This window comes from Biomphalaria glabrata, chromosome 16, assembly GCF_947242115.1.
Source record: "Biomphalaria glabrata chromosome 16, xgBioGlab47.1, whole genome shotgun sequence".
Lineage (NCBI taxonomy): Eukaryota > Metazoa > Mollusca > Gastropoda > Planorbidae > Biomphalaria > Biomphalaria glabrata.
This window is the reverse complement of record NC_074726.1, coordinates 12,461,656-12,483,306: the sequence shown is the minus strand read 5'-3', so window position 1 is coordinate 12,483,306 and position 21,651 is coordinate 12,461,656.

Below are 21,651 nucleotides of genomic sequence, written 5' to 3'. Positions count from 1 at the left end.
TAGATTGGAGATCGGCTGGGGAAAGAAAGAGAAAATGTATAGATTGGAGATGTGCTTAAGTAAAGAAAGAGAAAATGTATAGATTGGAGATCGGCTGGGGAAAGAAAGAGAAAATGTATAGATTGGAGACAGGCTGGGGAAAGAAAGAGAAAATGTATAGATTGGAGATCGGCTGGGGAAAGAAAGAGAAAATGTATAGATTGGAGATAGGCTGGGGAAAGAAAGAGAAAATGTATAGATTGGAGATCGGCTGGGGAAAGAAAGAGAAAATGTATAGATTGGAGATCGGCTGGGGAAAGAAAGAGAAAATAAATAGATTGGAGACAGGCTGGGGAAAGAAAGAGAAAATGTATAGATTGGAGACAGGCTGGGGAAAGAAAGAGAAAATGTATAGATTGGAGACAGGCTGGGGAAAGAAAGAGAAAATGTATAGATTGGAGACAGGCTGGGGAAAGAAAGAGAAAATGTATTGATTGGAGATGGGCTTAAGTAAAGAAAGAGAAAATGTATTGATTGGAGATCGGCTGGGGAAAGAAAGAGAAAATGTATAGATTGGAGATCGGCTGGGGAAAGCAAGAGAAAATGTATAGATTGGAGACAGGCTGGGGAAAGAAAGAGAAAATTTATAGATTGGAGATCGGCTGGGGAAAGAAAGAGAAAATGTATAGATTGGAGATCGGCTGGGGAAAGAAAGAGAAAATGTATTGATTGCAGATCGACTGGGGAAAGAAAGAGAAAATGTATAGATTGGAGATCGGCTGGGGAAAGAAAGAGAAAATGTATAGATTGGAGATCGGCTGGGGAAAGAAAGAGAAAATGTATAGATAGGATATCGGCTGGGGAAAGAAAGAGAAAATGTATTGATTGCAGATCGACTGGGGAAAGAAAGAGAAAATGTATAGATTGGAGATCGGCTGGGGAAAGAAAGAGAAAATGTATAGATTGGAGATCGGGTGGGGAAAGAAAGAGAAAATGTATAGATTGGAGACAGGCTGGGGAAAGAAAGAGAAAATGTATAGATTGCAGATCGACTGGGGAAAGAAAGAGATAATATATTGATTGCAGATCGACTGGGGAAAGAAAGAGAAAATGTATAGATTGGAGATCGGCGGGGGAAAGAAAGAGAAAATGTGTAGATTGGAGACAGGCTGGAGAAAGAAAGAGAAAATGTATTGATTGCAGATCGACTGGGGAAAGAAAGAGAAAATGTATTGATTGCAGATCGACTGGGGAAAGAAAGAAAAAATGTATAGATTGGAGATCGGCTGGGGAAAGAAAGAGAAAATATATAGATTAGAGATCGGCTGGGGAAAGAAAGAGAAAATGTATAGATTAGAGATCGGCTGAGGAAAGAAAGAGAAAATGTATAGATTGGAGATCGGCTGGGGAAAGAAAGAGAAAATGTATAGATTAGAGATCGGCTGGGAAAAGAAAGAGAAAATGTATAGATTGGAGACAGGCTGGGGAAAGAAAGAGAAAATGTATAGATTGGAGACAGGCTGGGGAAAGAAAGAGAAAATGTATTGATTGGAGATCGGCTGGGGAAAGAAAGAGAAAATGTATAGATTGGAGACAGGCTGGGGAAAGAAAGAGAAAATGTATAGATTGGAGACAGGCTGGGGAAAGAAAGAGAAAATGTATTGATTGGAGATGGGCTTAAGTAAAGAAAGAGAAAATGTATTGATTGGAGATCGGCTGGGGAAAGAAAGAGAAAATGTATAGATTGGAGATCGGCTGGGGAAAGCAAGAGAAAATGTATAGATTGGAGACAGGCTGGGGAAAGAAAGAGAAAATTTATAGATTGGAGATCGGCTGGGGAAAGAAAGAGAAAATGTATAGATTGGAGATGGGCTTAAGTAAAGAAAGAGAAAATGTATAGATTGGAGATCGGCTGGGGAAAGAAATAGAAAAAGTATTGATTGCAGATCGACTGGGGAAACAAAGAGAAAATGTATTGATTGGAGACAGGCTTGGGAAAGAAAGAAAAATGTATAGATTGGAGATCGGCTGGGGAAAGAAAGAGAAAATGTATTGATTGGAGATGGGCTTAAGTAAAGAAAGAGAAAATGTATAGATTGGAGATCGGCTGGGGAAAGAAAGAGAAAATGTATAGATTAGAGATCGGCTGAGGAAAGAAAGAGAAAATGTATAGATTGGAGATCGGCTGGGGAAAGAAAGAGAAAATGTATAGATTAGAGATCGGCTGGGGAAAGAAAGAGAAAATGTATAGATTGGAGACAGGCTGGGGAAAGAAAGAGAAAATGTATAGATTGGAGACAGGCTGGGGAAAGAAAGAGAAAATGTATTGATTGGAGATCGGCTGGGGAAAAAAAGAGAAAATGTATAGATTGGAGATCGGCTGGGGAAAGAAAGAGAAAATGTATAGATTAGAGATCGGCTGGGAAAAGAAAGAGAAAATGTATAGATTGGAGACAGGCTGGGGAAAGAAAGAGAAAATGTATAGATTGGAGACAGGCTGGGGAAAGAAAGAGAAAATGTATTGATTGGAGATCGGCTGGGGAAAGAAAGAGAAAATGTATAGATTGGAGACAGGCTGGGGAAAGAAAGAGAAAATGTATAGATTGGAGACAGGCTGGGGAAAGAAAGAGAAAATGTATTGATTGGAGATGGGCTTAAGTAAAGAAAGAGAAAATGTATTGATTGGAGATCGGCTGGGGAAAGAAAGAGAAAATGTATAGATTGGAGATCGGCTGGGGAAAGCAAGAGAAAATGTATAGATTGGAGACAGGCTGGGGAAAGAAAGAGAAAATTTATAGATTGGAGATCGGCTGGGGAAAGAAAGAGAAAATGTATAGATTGGAGATGGGCTTAAGTAAAGAAAAAGAAAATGTATAGATTGGAGATCGGCTGGGGAAAGAAATAGAAAAAGTATTGATTGCAGATCGACTGGGGAAACAAAGAGAAAATGTATTGATTGGAGACAGGCTTGGGAAAGAAAGAAAAATGTATAGATTGGAGATCGGCTGGGGAAAGAAAGAGAAAATGTATTGATTGGAGATGGGCTTAAGTAAAGAAAGAGAAAATGTATAGATTGGAGATCGGCTGGGGAAAGAAAGAGAAAATGTATAGAATGGAGATCGGCTGGGGAAAGAAAGAGAAAATGTATAGATTGGAGATCGGCTGGGGAAAGAAAGAGAAAATGTATAGATTGGAGACAGGCTGGGGAAAGAAAGAGAAAATGTATAGATTGGAGATCGGCTGGGGAAAGAAAGAGAAAATGTATAGATTGGAGACAGGCTGGGGAAAGAAAGAGAAAATGTATAGATTGGAGATCGGCTGGGGAAAGAAAGAGAAAATGTATAGATTGGAGATCGGCTGGGGAAAGAAAGAGAAAATGTATAGATTGGAGACAGGCTGGGGAAAGAAAGAGAAAATGTATAGATTGGAGACAGGCTGGGGAAAGAAAGAGAAAATGTATAGATTGGAGACAGACTGGGGAAAGAAAGAGAAAATGTATAGATTGAAGACAGGCTGGGGAAAGAAAGAGAAAATGTATAGATTGGAGACATCCTGGGGAAAGAAAAAGAAAATGTATAGATTGGAGACAGGCTGGAGAAAGAAAGAGAAAATGTATAGATTGGAGACAGGCTGGGGAAAGAAAGAGAAAATGTATAGATTGGAGATCGGCTGGGGAAAGAAAGAGAAAATGTATAGATTGGAGATCGGCTGGGGAAAGAAAGAGAAAATGTATTGATTGCAGATCGACTGGGGAAAGAAAGAGAAAATGTATAGATTGGAGATCGGCTGGGGAAAGAAAGAGAAAATGTATAGATTGGAGATCGGGTGGGGAAAGAAAGAGAAAATGTTATGATTGGAGATCGGCTGGGGAAAGAAAGAGAAAATGTATAGAATGGAGACAGGCTGGGGAAAGAAAGAGAAAATGTATAGATTGGAGACAGGCTGGGGAAAGAAAGAGAAAATGTATTGATTGGAGATCGGCTGGGGAAAAAAAGAGAAAATGTATAGATTGGAGATCGGCTGGGGAAAGAAAGAGAAAATGTATAGATTGGAGACAGGCTGGGGAAAGAAAGAGAAAATGTATAGATTGGAGACAGGCTGTGGAAAGAAAGAGAAAATGTATAGATTGGAGACAGGCTGGGGAAAGAAAGAGAAAATGTATAGATTGGAGACAGGCTTGGGAAAGAAAGAGAAAATGTATAGATTGGAGATCGGCTGAGGAAAGAAAGAGAAAATGTATAGATTGGAGACAGGCTGGGGAAAGAAATAGAAAATGTATTGATTGCAGATCGACTGGGGAAAGAAAGAGAAAATGTATTGATTGGAGACAGGCTTGGGAAAGAAAGAGAAAATGTATAGATTAGAGATCGGCTATGGAAAGAAAGAGAAAATGTATTGTTTGGAGATGGGCTGGGGAAAGAAAGAGAAAATGTATAGATTGGAGACAGGCTGGGGAAAGAAAGAGAAAATGTATAGATTGGAGACAGGCTGGAGAAAGAAAGAGAAAATGTATAGATTGGAGATCGGCTGGGGAAAGAAAGAGAAAATGTATAGATTGGAGATCGGCTAGGAAAAGCAAGAGAAAATGTATAGATTGGAGACAGGCTGGGGAAAGAAAGAGAAAATTTATAGATTGGAGATCGGCTGGGGAAAGAAAGAGAAAATGTATAGATTGGAGATGGGCTTAAGTAAAGAAAGAGAAAATGTATAGATTGGAGATCGGCTGGGGAAAGAAATAGAAAATGTATTGATTGCAGATCGACTGGGGAAAGAAAGAGAAAATGTATTGATTGGAGACAGGCTTGGGAAAGAAAAAGAAAATGTATAGATTGGAGATCGGCTGGGGAAAGAAAGAGAAAATGTATTGATTGGAGATGGGCTTAAGTAAAGAAAGAGAAAATGTATTGATTGGAGATCGGCTGGGTAAAGAAAGAGAAAATGTATTGATTGCAGATCGGCTGGGAAAAGAAAGAGAAAATGTATTGATTGGAGATGGGCTTAAGTAAAGAAAGAGAAAATGTATTGATTGGAGATCGGCTGGGGAAAGAAAGAGAAAATGTATAGATTGGAGATCGGCTGGGGAAAGAAAGAGAAAATGTATAGATTGGAGAAAGGCTGGGGAAAGAAAGAGAAAATGTATTGATTGCAGATCGGCTGGGAAAAGAAAGAGAAAATGTATTGATTGGAGATGGGCTTAAGTAAAGAAAGAGAAAATGTATAGATTGGAGATCGGCTGGGGAAAGAAAGTGAAAATGTATAGATTGGAGATCGGCTGGGGAAAGAAAGAGAAAATGTATAGATTGGAGACAGGCTGGGGAAAGAAAGAGAAAATGTATAGATTGGAGATCGGCTGGGGAAAGAAAGAGAAAATGTATAGTTTGGAGACAGGCTGGGGAAAAAAAGAGAAAATGTATAGATTGGAGATGGGCTTAAGTAAAGAAAGAGAAAATGTATAGATTGGAGATCGGCTGGGGAAAGAAAGAGAAAATGTATAGATTGGAGACAGGCTGGGGAAAGAAAGAGAAAATGTATAGATTGGAGACAGGCTGGGGAAAGAAAGAGAAAATGTATAGATTGGAGACAGGCTGGAGAAAGAAAGAGAAAATGTATAGATTGAAAACAGGCTGGGGAAAGAAAGAGAAAATGTATAGATTGGAGACATCCTGGGGAAAGAAAAAGAAAATGTAAAGATTGGAGACAGGCTGGGGAAAGAAAGAGAAAATGTATAGATTGGAGACAGGCTGGGGAAAGAAAGAGAAAATGTATAAATTTGGGATCGGCTGGGGAAAGAAAGAGAAAATGTATAGATTGGAGACAGGCTGGGGAAAGAAAGAGAAAATGTATAGATTGGAGACAGGCTGGGGAAAGAAAGAGAAAATGTATAGATTGGAGACAGGCTGGGGAAAGAAATAGAAAATGTATAGATTGCAGATCGACTGGGGAAAGAAAGAGAAAATGTATTGATTGGAGACAGGCTTGGGAAAGAAAGAGAAAATGTATAGATTAGAGATCGGCTGGGGAAAGAAAGAGAAAATGTATTGATTGCAGATCGACTAGGGAAAGAAAGAGAAAATGTATAGATTGGAGATCGGCTGGGGAAAGAAAGAGAAAATGTATAGATTGGAGATCGGGTGGGGAAAGAAAGAGAAATTGTTATGATTGGAGATCGGCTGGGGAAAGAAAGAGAAAATGTATAGATTGGAGACAGGCTGGGGAAAGAAAGAGAAAATGTATAGATTGGAGACAGGCTGGGGAAAGAAAGAGAAAATGTATTGATTGGAGATCGGCTGGGGAAAAAAAGAGAAAATGTATAGATTGGAGATCGGCTGGGGAAAGAAAGAGAAAATGTATAGATTGGAGACAGGCTGGGGAAAGAAAGAGAAAATGTATAAATTTGAGATCGGCTGGGGAAAGAAAGAGAAAATGTATAGATTGGAGATCGGCTGGGGAAAGAAAGAGAAAATGTATAGATTGGAGACAGGCTGGGGAAAGAAAGAGAAAATGTATAGATTGGAGACAGGCTGGGGAAAGAAAGAGAAAATGTATAGATTGGAGACAGGCTGGGGAAAGAAAGAGAAAATGTATAGATTGGAGACAGGCTTGGGAAAGAAAGAGAAAATGTATAGATTGGAGATCGCCTGAGGAAAGAAAGAGAAAATGTATAGATTGGAGATCGGGTGGGGAAAGAAAGAGAAAATGTATAGATTGGAGACAGGCTGGGGAAAGAAAGAGAAAATGTATAGATTGGAGATCGGGTGGGGAAAGAAAGAGAAAATGTATAGATTGGAGACAGGCTGGGGAAAGAAAGAGAAAATGTATAGATTGCAGATCGACTGGGGAAAGAAAGAGAAAATGTATTGATTGCAGATCGACTGGGGAAAGAAAGAGAAAATGTATAGATTGGAGATCGGCTGGGGAAAGAAAGAGAAAATGTATAGATTGGAGACAGGCTTTTGAAAGAAAGAGAAAATGTATTGATTGCAGATCGACTGGGGAAAGAAAGAGAAAATGTATAGATTGGAGATCGGCTGGGGAAAGAAAGAGAAAATGTATAGATTATAGATCGGCTGGGGAAAGAAAGAGAAAATGTATAGATTAGAGATCGGCTGGGGAAAGAAAGAGAAAATGTATAGATTGGAGACAGGCTAGGGAAAAAAAGAGAAATTGTATAGATTGGAGACAGGCTGGGGAAAGAAAGAGAAAATGTATTGATTGGAGATCGGCTGGGGAAAAAAAGAGAAAATGTATAGATTGGAGATCGGCTGGGAAAAGAAAGAGAAAATGTATAGATTGGAGATGGGCTTAAGTAAAGAAAGAGAAAATGTATAGATTGGAGATCGGCTGGGGAAAGAAATAGAAAATGTATTGATTGCAGATCGACTGGGGAAAGAAAGAGAAAATGTATTGATTGGAGACAGGCTTGGGAAAGAAAAAGAAAATGTATAGATTGGAGATCGGCTGGGGAAAGAAAGAGAAAATGTATTGATTGGAGATGGGCTTAAGTAAAGAAAGAGAAAATGTATTGATTGGAGATCGGCTGGGTAAAGAAAGAGAAAATGTATTGATTGCAGATCGGCTGGGAAAAGAAAGAGAAAATGTATTGATTGGAGATGGGCTTAAGTAAAGAAAGAGAAAATGTATTGATTGGAGATCGGCTGGGGAAAGAAAGAGAAAATGTATAGATTGGAGATCGGCTGGGGAAAGAAAGAGAAAATGTATAGATTGGAGAAAGGCTGGGGAAAGAAAGAGAAAATGTATTGATTGCAGATCGGCTGGGAAAAGAAAGAGAAAATGTATTGATTGGAGATGGGCTTAAGTAAAGAAAGAGAAAATGTATAGATTGGAGATCGGCTGGGGAAAGAAAGAGAAAATGTATAGATTGGAGATCGGCTGGGGAAAGAAAGAGAAAATGTATAGATTGGAGACAGGCTGGGGAAAGAAAGAGAAAATGTATAGATTGGAGATCGGCTGGGGAAAGAAAGAGAAAATGTATAGTTTGGAGACAGGCTGGGGAAAAAAAGAGAAAATGTATAGATTGGAGATGGGCTTAAGTAAAGAAAGAGAAAATGTATAGATTGGAGATCGGCTGGGGAAAGAAAGAGAAAATGTATAGATTGGAGACAGGCTGGGGAAAGAAAGAGAAAATGTATAGATTGGAGACAGGCTGGGGAAAGAAAGAGAAAATGTATAGATTGGAGACAGGCTGGAGAAAGAAAGAGAAAATGTATAGATTGAAGACAGGCTGGGGAAAGAAAGAGAAAATGTATAGATTGGAGACATCCTGGGGAAAGAAAAAGAAAATGTAAAGATTGGAGACAGGCTGGGGAAAGAAAGAGAAAATGTATAGATTGGAGACAGGCTGGGGAAAGAAAGAGAAAATGTATAAATTTGGGATCGGCTGGGGAAAGAAAGAGAAAATGTATAGATTGGAGACAGGCTGGGAAAAGAAAGAGAAAATGTATAGATTGGAGACAGGCTGGGGAAAGAAAGAGAAAATGTATAGATTGGAGAAAGGCTGGGGAAAGAAATAGAAAATGTATAGATTGCAGATCGACTGGGGAAAGAAAGAGAAAATGTATTGATTGGAGACAGGCTTGGGAAAGAAAGAGAAAATGTATAGATTAGAGATCGGCTGGGGAAAGAAAGAGAAAATGTATTGATTGCAGATCGGCTGGGGAAAGAAAGAGAAAATGTATAGATTGGAGATCGGGTGGGGAAAGAAAGAGAAAATGTTATGATTGGAGATCGGCTGGGGAAAGAAAGAGAAAATGTATAGATTGGAGACAGGCTGGGGAAAGAAAGAGAAAATGTATAGATTGGAGACAGGCTGGGGAAAGAAAGAGAAAATATATAGATTGGAGATCGGCTGGGGAAAAAAAGAGAAAATGTATAGATTGGAGATCGGCTGGGGAAAGAAAGAGAAAATGTATAGATTGGAGACAGGCTGGGGAAAGAAAGAGAAAATGTATAAATTGGAGATCGGCTGGGGAAAGAAAGAGAAAATGTATAGATTGGAGATCGGCTGGGGAAAGAAAGAGAAAATGTATAGATTGGAGACAGGCTGGGGAAAGAAAGAGAAAATGTATAGATTGGAGACAGGCTGGGGAAAGAAAGAGAAAATGTATAGATTGGAGACAGGCTGGGGAAAGAAAGAGAAAATGTATAGATTGGAGACAGGCTTGGGAAAGAAAGAGAAAATGTATAGATTGGAGATCGCCTGAGGAAAGAAAGAGAAAATGTATAGATTGGAGATCGGGTGGGGAAAGAAAGAGAAAATGTATAGATTGGAGACAGGCTGGGGAAAGAAAGAGAAAATGTATAGATTGGAGATCGGGTGGGGAAAGAAAGAGAAAATGTATAGATTGGAGACAGGCTGGGGAAAGAAAGAGAAAATGTATAGATTGCAGATCGACTGGGGAAAGAAAGAGAAAATGTATTGATTGCAGATCGACTGGGGAAAGAAAGAGAAAATGTATAGATTGGAGATCGGCTGGGGAAAGAAAGAGAAAATGTATAGATTGGAGACAGGCTTTTGAAAGAAAGAGAAAATGTATTGATTGCAGATCGACTGGGGAAAGAAAGAGAAAATGTATAGATTGGAGATCGGCTGGGGAAAGAAAGAGAAAATGTATAGATTATAGATCGGCTGGGGAAAGAAAGAGAAAATGTATAGATTAGAGATCGGCTGGGGAAAGAAAGAGAAAATGTATAGATTGGAGACAGGCTAGGGAAAAAAAGAGAAATTGTATAGATTGGAGACAGGCTGGGGAAAGAAAGAGAAAATGTATTGATTGGAGATCGGCTGGGGAAAAAAAGAGAAAATGTATAGATTGGAGATCGGCTGGGAAAAGAAAGAGAAAATGTATAGATTGGAGACAGGCTGGGGAAAGAAAGAGAAAATGTATTGATTGGAGACAGGCTGGGGAAAGAAAGAGAAATTGTATAGATTGGAGACAGGCTGGGGAAAGAAAGAGAAAATGTATAGATTGAAGATCGGCTGGGGAAAGAAAGAGAAAATGTATAGATTGGAGACAGGCTGGGGAAAGAAAGAGAAAATGTATAGATTGGAGATCGGCTGGGGAAAGAAAGAGAAAATGTATAGATTGGAGATCGGCTGGGGAAAGAATAGAAAATGTATAGATTGGGACAGGCTTGGGAAAGAAAGAGAAAATGTATAGATTGGAGACAGGCTGGGGAAAGAAAGAGAAAATGTATAGATTGGAGACAGGCTGGGGAAAGAAAAAGAAAATGTATAGATTGAAGACAGGCTGGGGAAAGAAAGAGAAAATGTATAGATTAAAGACATCCTGGGGAAAGAAAAAGAAAATGTATAGATTGGAGACAGGCTGGAGAAAGAAAGAGAAAATGTATAGATTGGAGACAGGCTGGGGAAAGAAAGAGAAAATGTATAGATTTGAGATCGGCTGGGGAAAGAAAGAGAAAATGTATAGATTGGAGATCGGCTGGGGAAAGAAAGAGAAAATGTATTGATTGCAGATCGACTGGGGAAAGAAAGAGAAAATATATAGATTGGAGATCGGCTGGGGAAAGAAAGAGAAAATGTATAGATTGGAGATCGGGTGGGGAAAGAAAGAGAAAATGTATAGATTGGAGACAGGCTGGGGAAAGAAAGAGAAAATGTATTGATTGCAGATCGACTGGGGAAAGAAAGAGAAAATGTATAGATTGGAGATCGGCTGGGGAAAGAAAGAGAAAATGTATAGATTATAGATCGGCTGGGGAAAGAAAGAGAAAATGTATAGATTAGAGATCGGCTGGGGAAAGAAAGAGAAAATGTATAGATTGGAGACAGGCTAGGGAAAAAAAGAGAAATTGTATAGATTGGAGACAGGCTGGGGAAAGAAAGAGAAAATGTATTGATTGGAGATCGGCTGGGGAAAAAAAGAGAAAATGTATAGATTGGAGATCGGCTGGGAAAAGAAAGAGAAAATGTATAGATTGGAGACAGGCTTGGGAAAGAAAGAGAAAATGTATAGATTGGAGATCGATTGGGGAAAGCAAGAGAAAATGTATAGATTGGAGACAGGCTGGGGAAAGAAAGAGAAAATGTATAAATTGGAGATCGGCTGGGGAAAGAAAGAGAAAATGTATAGATTGGAGATCGGCTGGGGAAAGAAAGAGAAAATGTATAGATTGGAGACAGGCTGGGGAAAGAAAGAGAAAATGTATAGATTGGAGACAGGCTGGGGAAAGAAAGAGAAATTGTATAGATTGGAGACAGGCTGGGGAAAGAAAGAGAAAATGTATAGATTGGAGATCGGCTGGGGAAAGAAAGAGAAAATGTATAGATTGGAGACAGGCTGGGGAAAGAAAGAGAAAATGTATAGATTGGAGACAGGCTTGGGAAAGAAATAGAAAATGTATAGATTGGAGATCGGCTAGGGAAAGAAAGAGAAAATGTATAGATTGGAGACAGGCTGGGGAAAGAAAGAGAAAATGTATTGATTGAAGATGGGCTTAAGTAAAGAAAGAGAAAATGTATAGATTGGAGATCGGCTTAGGAAAGAAAGAGAAAATGTATAGATTGGAGACAGGCTGGGGAAAGAAATAGAAAATGTATTGATTGAAGATCGACTGGGGAAAGAAAGAGAAAATGTATAGATTGGAGACAGGCTTTGAAAAGAAAGAGAAAATGTATTGATTGGAGACAGGCTGGGGAAAGAATGAGAAAATGTATTGATTGGAGATGGGCTTAAGTAAAGAAAGAGAAAATGTATTGATTGGAGATCGGCTGGGGAAAGAAAGAGAAAATGTATAGATTGGAGATCGTCTGGGGAAAGAAAGAGAAAATGTATAGATTGGAGATCGGCTGGGGAAAGAAAGAGAAAATGTATAGATTGGAGATCGGCTGGGGAAAGAAAGAGAAAATGTATAGATTGGAGATGGGCTTAAGTAAAGAAATAGAAAATGTATTGATTGGAGATCGGCTGGGGAAAGAAAGAGAAAATGTATTGATTGCAGATCGGCTGGGAAAAGAAAGAGAATATGTATTGATTGGAGATGGGCTTAAGTAAAGAAAGAGAAAATGTATAGATTGGAGATCGGCTGGGGAAAGAAAGAGAAAATGTATAGATTGGAGATCGGCTGGGGAAAGAAAGAGAAAATGTATAGATTGGAGACAGGCTGGGGAAAGAAAGAGAAAATGTATAGATTGGAGATCGGCTGGGGAAAGAAAGAGAAAATGTATAGATTGGAGACAGGCTGGGGAAAGAAAGAGAAAATGTATAGATATGAGATCGGCTGGGGAAAGAAAGAGAAAATGTATAGATTGGAGATCGGCTGGGGAAAGAATAGAAAATGTATAGATTGGGACAGGCTGGGGAAGAAAAGAGAAAATGTATAGATTGGAGACAGGCTGGGGAAAGAAAGAGAAAATGTATAGATTGGAGACAGGCTGGGGAAAGAAAAAGAAAATGTATAGATTGAAGACAGGCTGGGGAAAGAAAGAGAAAATGTATAGATTGGAGACATCCTGGGGAAAGAAAAAGAAAATGTATAGATTGGAGACAGGCTGGAGAAAGAAAGAGAAAAAGTATAGATTGGAGACAGGCTGGGAAAAGAAAGAGAAAATGTATAGATTTGAGATCGGCTGGGGAAAGAAAGAGAAAATGTATAGATTGGAGATCGGCTGGGGAAAGAAAGAGAAAATGTATTGATTGCAGATCGACTGGGGAAAGAAAGAGAAAATATATAGATTGGAGATCGGCTGGGGAAAGAAAGAGAAAATGTATAGATTGGAGATCGGGTGGGGAAAGAAAGAGAAAATGTATAGATTGGAGACAGGCTGGGGAAAGAAAGAGAAAATGTATAGATTGCAGATCGACTGGGGAAATAAAGAGAAAATGTATTGATTGCAGATCGACTGGGGAAAGAAAGAGAAAATGTATAGATTGGAGATCGGCTGGGGAAAGAAAGAGAAAATGTATAGATTGGAGACAGGCTTTGGAAAGAAAGAGAAAATGTAATGATTGCAGATCGACTGGGGAAAGAAAGAGAAAATGTATAGATTGGAGATCGGCTGGGGAAAGAAAGAGAAAATGTATAGATTATAGATCGGCTGGGGAAAGAAAGAGAAAATGTATAGATTAGAGATCGGCTGGGGAAAGAAAGAGAAAATGTATAGATTGGAGACAGGCTAGGGAAAAAAAGAGAAATTGTATAGATTGGAGACAGGCTGGGGAAAGAAAGAGAAAATGTATTGATTGGAGATCGGCTGGGGAAAAAAAGAGAAAATGTATAGATTGGAGATCGGCTGGGAAAAGAAAGAGAAAATGTATAGATTGGAGACAGGTTTGGGAAAGAAAGAGAAAATGTATAGATTGGAGATCGATTGGGGAAAGCAAGAGAAAATGTATAGATTGGAGACAGGCTGGGGAAAGAAAGAGAAAATGTATAAATTGGAGATCGGCTGGGGAAAGAAAGAGAAAATGTATAGATTGGAGATCGGCTGGGGAAAGAAAGAGAAAATGTATAGATTGGAGACAGGCTGGGGAAAGAAAGAGAAAATGTATAGATTGGAGACAGGCTGGGGAAAGAAAGAGAAATTGTATAGATTGGAGACAGGCTGGGGAAAGAAAGAGAAAATGTATTGATTGGAGATCGGCTGGGGAAAGAAAGAGAAAATGTATAGATTGGAGACAGGCTGGGGAAAGAAAGAGAAAATGTATTGATTGCAGATCGACTGGGGAAAGAAAGAGAAAATGTATAGATTGGAGATCGGCTGGGGAAAGAAAGTGAAAATGTATAGATTGGAGATCGGCTGGGGAAAGAAAGAGAAAATGTATTGATTGTAGATCGACTGGGGAAAGAAAGAGAAAATGTATAGATTGGAGATCGGCTGGGGAAAGAAAGAGAAAATGTATAGATTGGAGACAGGCTGGGGAAAGAAAGAGAAAATGTATAGATTGGAGATCGACTGGGGAAAGAAAGAGAAAATGTATAGATTGGAGACAAGCTGGGGAAAGAAAGAGAAAATGTATAGATTGGAGATCGGCTGGGGAAAGAAAGAGAAAATGTATAGATTGGAGACAGGCTGGGGAAAGAAAGTGAAAATATATAGATTGGAGATCGGCTGGGGAAAGAAAGAGAAAATGTATAGATTGGAGATCGGCTGGGGAAAGAAAGAGAAAATGTATAGATTGGAGACAGGCTTGGGAAAGAAAGAGAAAATGTATAGATTGCAGACAGGCTGGGGAAAGAAAGAGAAAATGTATTAATTGGAGACAGGCTGGGGAAAGAAAGAGAAAATGTATAGATTGGAGATTGACTGGGGAAAGAAAGAGAAAATGTATAGATTGGAGACAGGCTGGGGAAAGAAAGAGAAAATGTATAGATTGGAGATCGGCTGGGGAAAGAAAGAGAAAATGTATAGATTGGAGACAGGCTTGGGAAAGAAATAGAAAATGTATAGATTGGTGATCGGCTAGGGAAAGAAAGAGAAAATGTATAGATTGGAGACAGGCTGGGGAAAGAAAGAGAAAATGTATTGATTGAAGATGGGCTTAAGTAAAGAAAGAGAAAATGTATAGATTGGAGACAGGCTGGGGAAAGAAAGAGAAAATGTATTGATTGCAGATCGACTGGGGAAAGAAAGAGAAAATGTATAGATTGGAGATCGGCTGGGGAAAGAAAGAGAAAATGTATAGATTGGAGACAGGCTTGGGAAAGAAAGAGAAAATGTATAGATTGCAGACAGGCTGGGGAAAGAAAGAGAAAATGTATTAATTGGAGATGGGCTTAAGTAAAGAAAGAGAAAATGTATAGATTGGAGATCGGCTGAGGAAAGAAAGAGAAAATGTATAGATTGGAGATCGACTGGGGAAAGAAAGAGAAAATGTATAGATTGGAGACAGGCTGGGGAAAGAAAGATAAAATGTATAGATTGGAGATTGACTGGGGAAAGAAAGAGAAAATGTATAGATTGGAGACAGGCTGGGGAAAGAAAGAGAAAATGTATAGATTGGAGATCGGCTGGGGAAAGAAAGAGAAAATGTATAGATTGGAGACAGGCTTGGGAAAGAAATAGAAAATGTATAGATTGGAGATCGGCTAAGGAAAGAAAGAGAAAATGTATAGATTGGAGACAGGCTGGGGAAAGAAAGAGAAAATGTATTGATTGAAGATGGGCTTAAGTAAAGAAAGAGAAAATGTATAGATTGGAGATCGGCTGAGGAAAGAAAGAGAAAATGTATAGATTGGAGACAGGCTGGGGAAAGAAATAGAAAATGTATTGATTGAAGATCGACTGGGGAAAGAAAGAGAAAATGTATAGATTGGAGACAGGCTTGGAAAAGAAAGAGAAAATGTATTGATTGGAGACAGGCTGGGGAAAGAAAGAGAAAATGTATTGATTGGAGATGGGCTTAAGTAAAGAAAGAGAAAATGTATTGATTGGAGATCGGCTGGGGAAAGAAAGAGAAAATGTATAGATTGGAGATCGTCTGGGGAAAGAAAGAGAAAATGTATAGATTGGAGATCGGCTGGGGAAAGAAAGAGAAAATGTATAGATTGGAGATCGGCTGGGGAAAGAAAGAGAAAATGTATAGATTGGAGATGGGCTTAAGTAAAGAAAGAGAAAATGTATTGATTGGAGATCGGCTGGGGAAAGAAAGAGAAAATGTATTGATTGCAGATCGGCTGGGAAAAGAAAGAGAAAATGTATTGATTGGAGATGGGCTTAAGTAAAGAAAGAGAAAATGTATAGATTGGAGATCGGCTGGGGAAAGAAAGAGAAAATGTATAGATTGGAAATCGGCTGGGGAAAGAAAGAGAAAATGTATAGATTGGAGACAGGCTGGGGAAAGAAAGAGAAAATGTATAGATTGGAGATCGGCTGGGGAAAGAAAGAGAAAATGTATAGATTGGAGATCGGCTGGGGAAAGAAAGAGAAAATGTATAGATTGGAGACAGGCTGGGGAAAGAAAGAGAAAATGTATAGATTGGAGACAGGCTGGGGAAAGAAAGAGAAATTGTATAGATTGGAGACAGGCTGGGGAAAGAAAGAGAAAATGTATAGATTGGAGATCGGCTGGGGAAAGAAAGAGAAAATGTATAGATTGGAGACAGGCTGGGGAAAGAAAGAGAAAATGTATAGATTGGAGACAGGCTTGGGAAAGAAATAGAAAATGTATAGATTGGAGATCGGCTAGGGAAAGAAAGAGAAAATGTATAGATTGGAGACAGGCTGGGGAAAGAAAGAGAAAATGTATTGATTGAAGATGGGCTTAAGTAAAGAAAGAGAAAATGTATAGATTGGAGATCGGCTGAGGAAAGAAACAGAAAATGTATAGATTGGAGACAGGCTGGGGAAAGAAATAGAAAATGTATTGATTGAAGATCGACTGGGGAAAGAAAGAGAAAATGTATAGATTGGAGATCGGGTGGGGAAAGAAAGAGAAAATGTATAGATTGGAGACAGGCTGGGGAAAGAAAGAGAAAATGTATAGATTGCAGATCGACTGGGGAAATAAAGAGAAAATGTATTGATTGCAGATCGACTGGGGAAAGAAAGAGAAAATGTATAGATTGGAGATCGGCTGGGGAAAGAAAGAGAAAATGTATAGATTGGAGACAGGCTTTGGAAAGAAAGAGAAAATGTATTGATTGCAGATCGACTGGGGAAAGAAAGAGAAAATGTATAGATTAGAGATCGGCTGGGGAAAGAAAGAGAAAATGTATAGATTATAGATCGGCTGGGGAAAGAAAGAGAAAATGTATAGATTAGAGATCGGCTGGGGAAAGAAAGAGAAAATGTATAGATTGGAGACAGGCTAGGGAAAAAAAGAGAAATTGTATAGATTGGAGACAGGCTGGGGAAAGAAAGAGAAAATGTATTGATTGGAGATCGGCTGGGGAAAAAAAGAGAAAATGTATAGATTGGAGATCGGCTGGGAAAAGAAAGAGAAAATGTATAGATTGGAGACAGGTTTGGGAAAGAAAGAGAAAATGTATAGATTGGAGATCGATTGGGGAAAGCAAGAGAAAATGTATAGATTGGAGACAGGCTGGGGAAAGAAAGAGAAAATGTATAAATTGGAGATCGGCTGGGGAAAGAAAGAGAAAATGTATAGATTGGAGATCGGCTGGGGAAAGAAAGAGAAAATGTATAGATTGGAGACAGGCTGGGGAAAGAAAGAGAAAATGTATAGATTGGAGACAGGCTGGGGAAAGAAAGAGAAATTGTATAGATTGGAGACAGGCTGGGGAAAGAAAGAGAAAATGTATTGATTGGAGATCGGCTGGGGAAAGAAAGAGAAAATGTATAGATTGGAGACAGGCTGGGGAAAGAAAGAGAAAATGTATTGATTGCAGATCGACTGGGGAAAGAAAGAGAAAATGTATAGATTGGAGATCGGCTGGGGAAAGAAAGTGAAAATGTATAGATTGGAGATCGGCTGGGGAAAGAAAGAGAAAATGTATTGATTGTAGATCGACTGGGGAAAGAAAGAGAAAATGTATAGATTGGAGATCGGCTGGGGAAAGAAAGAGAAAATGTATAGATTGGAGACAGGCTGGGGAAAGAAAGAGAAAATGTATAGATTGGAGATCGACTGGGGAAAGAAAGAGAAAATGTATAGATTGGAGACAAGCTGGGGAAAGAAAGAGAAAATGTATAGATTGGAGATCGGCTGGGGAAAGAAAGAGAAAATGTATAGATTGGAGACAGGCTGGGGAAAGAAAGTGAAAATGTATAGATTGGAGATCGGCTGGGGAAAGAAAGAGAAAATGTATAGATTGGAGATCGGCTGGGGAAAGAAAGAGAAAATGTATAGATTGGAGACAGGCTTGGGAAAGAAAGAGAAAATGTATAGATTGCAGACAGGCTGGGGAAAGAAAGAGAAAATGTATTAATTGGAGACAGGCTGGGGAAAGAAAGAGAAAATGTATAGATTGGAGATTGACTGGGGAAAGAAAGAGAAAATGTATAGATTGGAGACAGGCTGGGGAAAGAAAGAGAAAATGTATAGATTGGAGACAGGCTGGGGAAAGAAAGAGAAAATGTATAGATTGGAGACAGGCTTGGGAAAGAAATAGAAAATGTATAGATTGGTGATCGGCTAGGGAAAGAAAGAGAAAATGTATAGATTGGAGACAGGCTGGGGAAAGAAAGAGAAAATGTATTGATTGAAGATGGGCTTAAGTAAAGAAAGAGAAAATGTATAGATTGGAGACAGGCTGGGGAAAGAAAGAGAAAATGTATTGATTGCAGATCGACTGGGGAAAGAAAGAGAAAATGTATAGATTGGAGATCGGCTGGGGAAAGAAAGAGAAAATGTATAGATTGGAGACAGGCTTGGGAAAGAAAGAGAAAATGTATAGATTGCAGACAGGCTGGGGAAAGAAAGAGAAAATGTATTAATTGGAGATGGGCTTAAGTAAAGAAAGAAAAAATGTATAGATTGGAGATCGGCTGAGGAAAGAAAGAGAAAATGTATAGATTGGAGATCGACTGGGGAAAGAAAGAGAAAATGTATAGATTGGAGACAGGCTGGGGAAAGAAAGATAAAATGTATAGATTGGAGATTGACTGGGGAAAGAAAGAGAAAATGTATAGATTGGAGACAGGCTGGGGAAAGAAAGAGAAAATGTATAGATTGGAGATCGGCTGGGGAAAGAAAGAGAAAATGTATAGATTGGAGACAGGCTTGGGAAAGAAATAGAAAATGTATAGATTGGAGATCGGCTAAGGAAAGAAAGAGAAAATGTATAGATTGGAGACAGGCTGGGGAAAGAAAGAGAAAATGTATTGATTGAAGATGGGCTTAAGTAAAGAAAGAGAAAATGTATAGATTGGAGATCGGCTGAGGAAAGAAAGAGAAAATGTATAGATTGGAGACAGGCTGGGGAAAGAAATAGAAAATGTATTGATTGAAGATCGACTGGGGAAAGAAAGAGAAAATGTATAGATTGGAGACAGGCTTGGAAAAGAAAGAGAAAATGTATTGATTGGAGACAGGCTGGGGAAAGAAAGAGAAAATGTATTGATTGGAGATGGGCTTAAGTAAAGAAAGAGAAAATGTATTGATTGGAGATCGGCTGGGGAAAGAAAGAGAAAATGTATAGATTGGAGATCGTCTGGGGAAAGAAAGAGAAAATGTATAGATTGGAGATCGGCTGGGGAAAGAAAGAGAAAATGTATAGATTGGAGATCGGCTGGGGAAAGAAAGAGAAAATGTATAGATTGGAGATGGGCTTAAGTAAAGAAAGAGAAAATGTATTGATTGGAGATCGGCTGGGGAAAGAAAGAGAAAATGTATTGATTGCAGATCGGCTGGGAAAAGAAAGAGAAAATGTATTGATTGGAGATGGGCTTAAGTAAAGAAAGAGAAAATGTATAGATTGGAGATCGGCTGGGGAAAGAAAGAGAAAATGTATAGATTGGAGACAGGCTGGGGAAAGAAAGAGAAAATGTATAGATTGGAGATCGGCTGGGGAAAGAAAGAGAAAATGTATAGATTGGAGATCGGCTGGGGAAAGAAAGAGAAAATGTATAGATTGGAGACAGGCTGGGGAAAGAAAGAGAAAATGTATAGATTGGAGACAGGCTGGGGAAAGAAAGAGAAATTGTATAGATTGGAGACAGGCTGGGGAAAGAAAGAGAAAATGTATAGATTGGAGATCGGCTGGGGAAAGAAAGAGAAAATGTATAGATTGGAGACAGGCTGGGGAAAGAAAGAGAAAATGTATAGATTGGAGACAGGCTTGGGAAAGAAATAGAAAATGTATAGATTGGAGATGGGCTTAAGTAAAGAAAGAGAAAATGTATTGATTGGAGATCGGCTGGGGAAAGAAAGAGAAAATGTATAGATTGGAGATGGGCTTAAGTAAAGAAAGAGAAAATGTATTGATTGGAGATCGGCTGGGGAAAGAAAGAGAAAATGTATTGATTGCAGATCGGCTGGGAAAAGAAAGAGAAAATGTATTGATTGGAGATGGGCTTAAGTAAAGAAAGAGAAAATGTATAGATTGGAGATCGGCTGGGGAAAGAAAGAGAAAATGTATAGATTGGAGATCGGCTGGGGAAAGAAAGAGAAAATGTATAGATTGGAGACAGGCTGGGGAAAGAAAGAGAAAATGTATAGATTGGAGATCGGCTGGGGAAAGAAAGAGAAAATGTATAGATTGGAGACAGGCTGGGGAAAGAAAGAGAAAATGTATAGATTGGAGATCGGCTGGGGAAAGAAAGAGAAAATGTATAGATTGGAGATCGGCTGGGGAAAGAATAGAAAATGTATAGATTGGGACAGGCTGGGGAAAGAAAGAGAAAATGTATAGATTGGAGACAGGCTGGGGAAAGAAAGAGAAAATGTATAGATTGGAGACAGGCTGGGGAAAGAAAAAGAAAATGTATAGATTGAAGACAGGCTGGGGAAAGAAAGAGAAAATGTATAGATTGGAGACATCCTGGGGAAAGAAAAAGAAAATGTATAGATTGGAGACAGGCTGGAGAAAGAAAGAGAAAATGTATAGATTGGAGACAGGCTGGGGAAAGAAAGAGAAAATGTATAGATTTGAAATCGGCTGGGGAAAGAAAGAGAAAATGTATAGATTGGAGATCGGCTGGGGAAAGAAAGAGAAAATGTATTGATTGCAGATCGACTGGGGAAAGAAAGAGAAAATATATAGATTGGAGATCGGCTGGGGAAAGAAAGAGAAAATGTATAGATTGGAGATCGGGTGGGGAAAGAAAGAGAAAATGTATAGATTGGAGACAGGCTGGGGAAAGAAAGAGAAAATGTATAGATTGCAGATCGACTGGGGAAAGAAAGAGAAAATGTATTGATTGCAGATCGACTGGGGAAAGAAAGAGAAAATGTATAGATTGGAGATCGGCTGGGGAAAGAAAGAGAAAATGTATAGATTGGAGACAGGCTTTGGAAAGAAAGAGAAAATGTATTGATTGCAGATCGACTGGGGAAAGAAAGAGAAAATGTATAGATTGGAGATCGGCTGGGGAAAGAAAGAGAAAATGTATAGATTATAGATCGGCTGGGGAAAGAAAGAGAAAATGTATAGATTAGAGATCGGCTGGGGAAAGAAAGAGAAAATGTATAGATTGGAGACAGGCTAGGGAAAAAAAGAGAAATTGTATAGATTGGAGACAGGCTGGGGAAAGAAAGAGAAAATGTATTGATTGGAGATCGGCTGGGGAAAAAAAGAGAAAATGTATAGATTGGAGATCGGCTGGGAAAAGAAAGAGAAATTGTATAGATTGGAGACAGGCTTGGGAAAGAAAGAGAAAATGTATAGATTGGAGATCGATTGGGGAAAGCAAGAGAAAATGTATAGATTGGAGACAGGCTGGGGAAAGAAAGAGAAAATGTATAAATTGGAGATCGGCTGGGGAAAGAAAGAGAAAATGTATAGATTGGAGATCGGCTGGGGAAAGAAAGAGAAAATGTATAGATTGGAGACAGGCTGGGGAAAGAAAGAGAAAATGTATAGATTGGAGACAGGCTGGGGAAAGAAAGAGAAATTGTATAGATTGGAGACAGGCTGGGGAAAGAAAGAGAAAATGTATTGATTGGAGATCGGCTGGGGAAAGAAAGAGAAAATGTATAGATTGGAGACAGGCTGGGGAAAGAAAGAGAAAATGTATTGATTGCAGATCAACTGGGGAAAGAAAGAGAAAATGTATAGATTGGAGATCGG